Source organism: Dama dama, chromosome 23 (assembly GCF_033118175.1).
Source record: "Dama dama isolate Ldn47 chromosome 23, ASM3311817v1, whole genome shotgun sequence".
Classification (NCBI taxonomy): Eukaryota; Metazoa; Chordata; class Mammalia; order Artiodactyla; family Cervidae; genus Dama; species Dama dama.
Window position 1 is genome coordinate 63,097,463 of NC_083703.1, and position 9,489 is coordinate 63,106,951.

Here is a 9,489-nt window from a genome sequence, read left to right on the forward strand (position 1 = left end):
GGGATTCAAACCTAGTCTTGTCTGACACCAGTGCCTGGACACTGACCCTGGGCACTAGACAGATGAGATGTGATCATTACCGGAAAAAACACACTACCTCACATACCTCAACCAACCGTCATACCTGCTCCTTGTCTCCATCTTCCACTCCTACCTGGGATGCTGTTGGACAATAAATCGGGCCACATCAGTATACAGATTCCCTGGCAAGTAGAATCTTCCACACAAGATACCATCAAGGGGGAAAAAAAGAAGCTCACAAGAAAACAGGTCCAGTGACACAGAGGAGCCTGTTTGCAGGGCAGGATAGAGACCCAGACATGTGGACCCGAGGTGGGAGGGGGAGGGGGCGAGATGAATTGGGAGAGTAGCATTGACATATATACACCATCATGTGTAAAACAGATAGCTAGTGGGAGGCAGCTGGATAGCATAGGGAGCTCAGCTCGGTGCTCTGTAATGACCTACAGGCGTGGGATGGGGAGGGGGAGGGAGGCTCAAGAGGAAGAGGAGATATAGATAGATAGATAGATAGATATAGATATACACATATCACTGGTTCACTTTATTGTACAGCAGAAACTAACACAACATTGTAAAGCAATTATATGATTACTCCAATAAAGAAAGAAAGAAAACAGATACGTGTACAAGTTGTCCTTCATCAAACATCTGTTTGCAAATAACTAGGGATGAACTCAAGTATCCAATAATAGGGGAGTGGCTCTATACCACTGAAAACCTACTAAGGCTATGTGCATAATGCAGATGCATTGTATGCGCATGTACAGATAAAAATAGATGTCATTTGTTCAGTTTGCTATAGATAGGCACATGAGCTGGCTGATTAATATGCACTGTCATTTAAACTTCACATGAATTCTACTCAGTCTGTATATTATCCCCATTTTATAGATGAGAAAACTGAGGCACAGAGCTAGTAAGAACAGTTCTCTGTGCAAACGTTGGTCTTCCTGGCTTCCAAGCTCATATCCCCCTTACGCCTTTCTGCAACCCACATAGCAGCAAAGGATGATTCCACAGTTCATTCATTCAATCAATAGTGCTTATTGACTATCTACTCTATGCCAGACACAGTGGTCGGTGTATAAATAAGTAGTTGTAAACAAGATAGCCTCAGTCTCACTTCACAGGACATGCAGTCCACTGTGTGTGGGGGGGAGGATCTCATGGTGCTTAAGAGCAGGAGTTTTGGATTCTGATTTTCTGTGTTCAAATCCCTACTGTGCCTTTTCTTCCTATCTTTATTGAGATGTAATTGACATATAACACTACGCCACTTTCCAGCTCTGTGGCCCTGGATGACTTTTTTAACATATAAACTTCCATTTCATAATCTATGATACAGGACTATGAAAATTACTCTACCTGGGACTATTATGGGAAATACATAAAATAATATTCATAAACCACTTAATATAGTTCCTGTACTACACAATTAACATTCAAAAATGTGAGTTATCAGACTTCCCTGGTGGTCCTGTAGTAAAGACTCCATGCTCCCACAGAAGGGAGCACAGGTTCAATCCTTGATCATGGAACTAAGATCCCACATTCCTCAAGGGGCAGCCAAAAAAACAAAACAAAAAACAAACAAACAAAAAAGTGAGTCATAATAATCTTGGAAAACAGGCATCAATCAAATAACTTTAATTTAGAGTGATAAGTATCAAAACACCACAGACACAAATAAAGAAAACCTAGGGTCTGACATATACCTGATACTCAATAAATATTGGCTAAAACCCAAATGAACTTTTGGGTCAACCCAATATATAGAAGAAAGAGACAAAGTGAGAAAGAAAGGAAGGAAGAATGGAAGATAGAAAGAAATTTAACACTATATATATATATATATATATATATATATTTACATATATATATATATACACACACACATATGCATTGATGTGTGTGTATATATATATATATATATATGCATTGTTATTTTTAAAATATGGTTGTGCTTCAAGATTGTAGAGGAACCTGAGAAAATTGAGGCTAAACAATGATAAAAGAGAACAGCATTTTATTTGGCTTTTGAAAGCTTCATTCTGAAGGAGGGGTGGGTTGAGGGGGAGGGAAGTGGAATCAGGCAGGAGGCAAGAGACCAGAAGCGAGATGAGATTCCTTTCCCAGGACCAAATCCTAAAGCCAGATCCTTAAAAGTCACCCCACGTACTGCCCTGCTTAAAAAAGACTTAATGAGCCCCAGACAAACTTGGTGAGAAAGAGTTCCTCCCCTGGGGGACTGTTTTCTATGGTTATAAAGAGAAAGGAGGAAGGAGAGGGGTGATGTGTGTAGAATAAAAGGAGGCTAGCAGAGAAGGAAGAAGGATGTAAAAACAGAGAAAACAGTGGTGTGTGTGTGCATGTATATGCATGTGTGTGTAGGTGTGTACGTGTATTTTTTCTGTGTATCTGTGACAGAGAGAGAGAATGTGTGTGTGTGTCTCCATGATCACGCAGTGTGGGCGATGCCAATCAGCTGTGCCCCCGTCAGTCCACTCGCAGCGGCGCTATAGCTGAAGGAATACACTACCCCTCCACTATGTCAGCTGGTGCCACTCTGCTTGGTTCAGAAACTGACCTTCCAGACACATACAGGCAGGACTGGCTCCTCACCAAACCCCAGGGCAGAGCTCCCAAGGGAAACCAGTTCACTCCCAAGAGATAAGAGAGGGGGATGGGGAAAGGAAGGAGAGAGGAGCAGATCAGTTCACCAGTCTCAAATTCCCATAGAAGGTCCTGCAGGCTCAGGCTTTTGGACCAAGAACCTCAGGGCCTCATCCAGACAAGGAGGCCTCTGTGCTCGGGCTCCTAGGCAAATAGCAGAGATTCCTACACTCCTGGCCTCCCAGATCCAGTGAAGGCTGTAATAACGAGAGTTTACATGACGAGCATGCTTCTGTGGATCATCTCATTTAACCCTCAAGATAATCATCAGTCAGTCAGTCAGTTCAGTCGCTCAGTCGTGTCTGACTCTTTGCGACCCCATGAATCACAGCACACCAGGCCTCCCTGTCCATCACCAACTCCCAGAGTTTACTCAAACTCATGTCCATCGAGTCGGTGATGCCATCCAACCATCTCATCCTAGGTTCTGTTATTATCCCCATTAGGCAGATGAGGAAACTGAGGCTCAGCGACAGGAAGTACTAAGCCCAGCAAGTCTGGCACCAGAGCTCACTGTGACACCATACTGCACCCAGGGAGGCATTTGGATCTCAGCAGAGGGTAGGAGGTTTCCAAAATCTAAAACTGTGGTATCTTGTGGGATAGAAATCAAAGCAAGGGCTGCCCTTACATACCATGTCTTAATCTTCATGCACCTTGTGAGGCAGGCATTGTCATCTCCAATCTACAGGCCAAGGCTCAGAGACAGAAAGCAATTTGCCCAAGATCATACAGCTAATAAATGAGAGAGCCTGGATATGGACCAAGTTATTTCTGATTCCAAAGCTTTGGCCATTTCTGAGCTACCCTAAGATCCAAGTTAAAATCAGACTCTCAGAATGTTTAGGGAATTCAAATTGTAGGCTTGTGGAATTTAGAATAAAGGAATGTTAGCATCCAAAAATCTTGATGTGGGTCTTCCCTGGTAGTCCATTGGCTAAGATTCTGGCTCCAAATCAGTTCATTTATTCACTCATTCAAAAATATTATTAAGTCTCTACTCTGCGCCAGGCACTGGCTTTTGAATTTATTCATTCAAAAAATATTTATTAAATCTCTATTCTGAGCCAGTGAGGTGCTGGTCATAGACCATGAACGAGATGTATATAGTCCCTGCCATAATGGAATCTACAGTCTAGTGGGGGAATCTTTATTAACCAAACATGTGTGCTTGCTAAGTCACTTCGGGCATGTCTGACTGTTTGTGACCCCGTAGACTACAGCCCACCAAGCTTCTCTGTCCATGGGGATCCTCCAAGCAAGAATACTGGAGTGGATTGCCATGCCCTCCTCCAGGGGATCTTCCAGACCCAGCAATCAAACCTGGGTTTCTTAGGTCTCCTGCTTTGGCAGGCAGGTTCTTTACCACTAGCGCCACCTGGGAAGCCCTTATTAAGCAAGAAAACAAGTCAAATAACTCCCAAAACTGATGCGTGCCGGAAAACAACTAATAGGGCACAATGATGGAAAACAGCAAGGAGAACCTACTGGAGAGTAGTCAAGGGAAGAGGTATATTCAAACTAAGATGTAAAAGTTAACAAGGAGCCAATAGTGCTGACAGGAAACAGCCTGTGCAAAGGCCCTGAGGTATGAAAGACCTTGGCTTCTTCGGGTGGTTGTAGTTTAATGGCCAAGGGAGAAAGTGCAGAGAGGTCACGGGAGCCAGATAATGCAGACCCCATGAGGCAAGGAAGGCATCCAGAGTTATTCCAAGCTGTCAGGCACTGGAGGGTTTTAGTAGACAACTAACATGGTTTTCTTTATGGAGTTACCCTTTATTTTTGTTAAGTATTTAAAATATTTAGGGGGGGATTTCCCTAGTGGCCCAGTAGTTAAGAATCTGCCTTCTAATGCAGGGAACCCGGGTTTGATCCCTGGTAGGGGAACTAAGACCTCACATGCTGCAGGGCAACTAAGCCCACATGCCACAACTACTGAGCCCCTGCACTCTAGAGCCTGGACTCCACAACAAGAGAAGTCCCCAAGTGCAGCAACAAAGAGCCCATCAGCCAAACTAAAATATATACATACACATTTATGAAAAATTAAAATATTTAGGGGAATTCCTTGGTGGTTCAGTGGTTAGGACTCTGCTCTCTCACTGCCAAAGGCCTGGGTTCAATCCCTGGTCAGGGAATTAAAATCCCCCAAGTGAGACAGTGTGGCCAAAAACTAAAAATAAATAAACTAATAATTAATTAAATATTTAAAATAATGGAGACATCTAGCAAATGTGTAAAGAATAAGAAAATAAGGACTTCCCAGGTGGCTCAGTGGTAAAGAATCCACCTGCCAATGCAGGAAGATGCAGGAGACGCAGGTTTGATCCCCGGTCCAGGAAGATCCCACATGCTGCAGAGCAACTAAGCTCCTGCATCACAATTATTGAGCCTGTGCTCTTAAGCCCAGAAGCTGCAACTACTAAGCTCACATGCTGCAACTATTGACATCTCTACACCCTAGAGCCTGTGCTCTGCAAAGAGAAGCCGCCGCAACAATTAGAGAGAGTAGCCTGGGCTCATTACTACTAGAGAAAAAAAGCACAGCAATGAAAAATTTGAAAATTCAAAAGATTTTTTAAAAGAATAAGAAAATAATCATGTAAATAGTACCCAGTTTAAAGGCAAGAACATGATCAAACCACCTGTGATAATCCCCCCCTCCCTTATCGCATTCCCACATCTAGAGATGATTTGCTATAATCATGCCCTTTTATATTGTTACAGTGTTAATGTATATGTATGAATCCTAAAAAATCTATTGTTTTACTTTTTTTCTTTTTTTGCCTGTGCTCCTAGCTTGTCGGATCTTGGTTACCTGACCAGGGATTGAACCCAGGCCCTGGCAATGAAAGCACCAAGTCCTAACCACTGAATCACCAGGGAATTCCTTATTTTTTCAAACATCTTACAAATGGACATTTCTCCTTCTATTATTTAGAAGTTATATCCTCTAATTGTATTCACTGCAATCTCTGATCTTCAGTTACTCTCTTTCAAATTATTTGCTGTGTTGTCTGGTATTGTAACTCTGGTTCTTTCTTAATCCTACAACTTACATACCATGGTCACTTTATATAGTCAGTGTCTATTCAGCAGTACCTACATGTTCACATTTTCTTTGCTCTTCACTCTTTCTTGCATCAGAATTTACTTTGGGGACTATTTTCCTTTTTCCTGAATAATATCTTTGAGAATTTCCCTTAGTGAGAGAGAAAGTATACTAATGGTAAACTCTCTGTTTTCCTTTACCTGAAAATATTTTTATTTTATGCTTTTATTGAAAGAGAACCTCTCTGAGTAGAAATTCCAGGTTGGCAGGTTTTTCCCCCAGCACTGAGGATACTCTGTCCCTGTCTTCTGACGTCCACTGAAGCTATTGAGAAGTCAGCTGTCAATCAAATGATTCTTTCTGTAGATGATCTGTCTTTGGGGCTTCCTTTCAAAAACCAGCAACCCAAATTTAATCATGAGAAAAACATCCGACAAATCCCTATGGAGAGACATTCTACAAAATAGCTGACCAGTTCTCAAAACTATGAAGGTCATCAAAAATAAGGAAAGTCTGAGAAACTGTCAAGAGGCAGGGATCAAGACGATCCCCAAGGAAAAGAAATGCAAAAAGGCACAATGGTTGTCTGAGGAAGTCTTACAAATAGCTGTGAGTAGAAGAGAAGTGAAAGGCAGAGGAGAAAAGGAAAGATATACCCATTTGAATGCAGAGTTTCAAAGAATAGCCAGGAGAGATAAGAAAGCCTTCTTAATAAGTGTGATCAATGCATAGAAATAGAGGAAAATGATAGAATGGGAAACTCTAGAGATATCTTCAAGAAAATTAGAGATACCAAGGGAATGTTTCATGCAAAGATGAGTACAATAAAGGACAGAAATGGCATGGACCTAACAGAAGCAGATGATATTAAGAAGAAATGGCAAGAATACAAAGAAAAACTATACAAAAAAGATCTTCACGACCCAGATAATCATGATGGGGTGATCACCAGCTTAGAGCCAGACATCTTGGAATGTGAAGTCAAGTGGGCCTTAGGAAGCATCACTATGAACAAAGCTAGTGAGGGTGATGGAATTCTGGTTGAGCTATTTCAAATCCTAAAAGATGATGCTGTGAAAGTGCTGCACTCAATATGCCAGCAAATTTAGAAAACTCAGCAGTGGCCACAGGACTGGAAAAAGTCAGTTTTCATTCCAATCCCAAAGAAAGGCAATGCCAAAGAATGCTCAAATTACTGCACAATTGCACTCATCTCACACGCTAGTAAAGTAATGCTCAAAATTCTCCAAGCCAGGCAGTTCAACAGTTCAACAGTAGTAAACCATGAACTTTCAAATGTTCAAGCTGGATTTAGAAAAGGCAGAGGAACCAGAGATCAAATTGCCAACATCCGTCGGAGTATAGAAAAAGCAAGAGAGTTCCAGAAAAGCATCTACTTCTGCTTTATTGACTATGCCAAAGCCTTCGATTGGGTGGATCACAACAAACTGTGGAAAATTCTTCAAGAGATGGGAATAACAGACCACCTGACCTGCCTCTTGAGGAATCTGTATGCAGGTCAAGAAGCCGCAGTTAGAACTGGACATGCAACAACAGATTGGTTACAAATCAGGAAAGGAATACATCAAGGCTGGATATTGTCACCCTGCTTATTTAACTTATATGCAGAGTACATCATGAGAAATGCCGGGCTTGATGAAGCACAAGCTGGACTCAAGATTGCCGGGAGAAATATCAATAACCTCAGATATGCAGATGACACCACTCTTATAACAGAAAGCCAAGAGGAACTAAAGAGCCTCTTGATGAAAGTGAAAGAGGAGAGTGAAAAAGTTGGCTTAAAACTCAACATTCAGAAACCTAAGATCATGGCATCTGGTCCCATCACTTCATGGCAAATAGATGGGGAAACAGTGGAAACAGTGACAGACTTTATTTTTTTGGGCTCCAAAATCACTGCAGATGGTGACTGCAGCCATGAAATTAAAAGACACTTGCTCCTTGGAAGAAAAGTTATGACCAACCTAGACAGCATATTAAAAAGCAGACATTACTTTGCCAACAAAGGTCCATCTAGTCAAAGCTATGGTTTTTCCAGTAGTCATGTATGGATGTGAGAGTTGGACTATAAAGAAAGCTGAGAGCTGAAGAATTGATGCTTTTGAACAATGGTGTTGGAGAAGACTCTTGAGAGTCCCTTGGACTTCAAGGAGATCCAATCAGTCCATCCTAAAGGAAATCAGTCCTGAATATTCATTGGAAGGACTGATGCTAAAGCTGAAACTCCAATACGTTGGCCACCTGATGGGAAGAACTGACTCATCTGAAAAGACTCTGATGCTGGGAAAGATTAAAGTCAGGAGGAGAAGGGGATAACAGAGCATGAGATGGTTGGATGGTATCACTGACTCAATGGACATGAATTTGGGTAAACTCCAGGAGTTGGTGATGGACAGGGAGGCCTGGTGTGCTGCAATCCATGGGGTCACAAAGAGTCGGACACGACTGAGCGACTTATCTGAACTGAACTGAGAAACTGTCAGAGCTAAGAGGAGCCTAAGGAGAGAGGACATCTAAAGGAAATGTGGTGTCCTGGATGGGATCCTGGAACAGAAGAAGGACATTAGGCAATAAAAACAAAAAAAAAAATTTAATTAAAAAAAAAAAACACATTTCCCTAGTGGTCCAGTGGTTAAGACTATGCTCCCAATGTAGGGGGCACAGGTTCAATCCCTGTTCAGGGAACTAAGATTCATGCCATGAGGCAGGGTCGAAAAAGAAAACAAACAAAAAACAAAACAAGGGAGCTTCCCTGGTGGCTCAGTGGTAAAGAATCCACCTCCCAATGCAGGAGACACGGGCTCGATCCCTGATCCAGATCCCACACACCTCAGAGCAACCAAGCCCATGTGCCACAACTATGGAGCCTGTGTGCTGTAGAGCCCAGGAGCCACAAGTACTGAGTCACCACCCTGAAACTCCTGAAGCCCGCAGGCCCTAGAGACGGTACTCTGAAACAAGAGAAGCCACTGCAATTGAAAAGCCCACACCCTGCAACTAGAATCTCCCCTGCTTGCCTCAACTAGAGAAAGCCCAGGCACAGCAAACATGACTCAGCACAGCCAAAAACAAGCAAATAAAATTATTAAAAAATAAAAATCAAGAAAACCTCTAGCCTATGTCAACATCAAACAAAACAGTCAAGGTATCCAACAAATATGTGTGCAGGTCTCTCTTACTTGGTCAAGAAACTGCACCCTCAGATCACAAGACAGAAAAAGGTAAAACCTGTATTTTAAAAAAAATTAAGAGGTTGTTTAACAAAATAATTCCAGTGGTTAAGAGTATGCCTGCCAATGCAGGGAATGTGGGTTCGATCCCTCCAGGAAGACCCCAGATGCCAAGGGGCAACTAAGCCCGTGCACCCTAACTACCACATGCCGCAACTACTGAAGCCCATGCAGCCGAGAGTCCGTGCTCTGCAACCAGAAAAGCCACTTCAGTGAGAAGCCCCCTCACCACAGCTAGAGAGTAGCCCTTGCTCACTGCAAAGAGAGAAAGCCCACTGGCAACAACGAAGACCCAGTGCAGCCAAAAGTAAATTAAATAAATAAATATAAAAAAAGAATAACAATTTCAGTTTTAGAGTTAGGCAGCTCCTTAAATGTTATAAAGCACAGTTATCATATGATCCAGCAATTCTGTTCTTAGGTATATGCCTGAGAGACATGAATCCAACTGATGAGTGGATAAACACTGTGATATATTCATACGGTAGA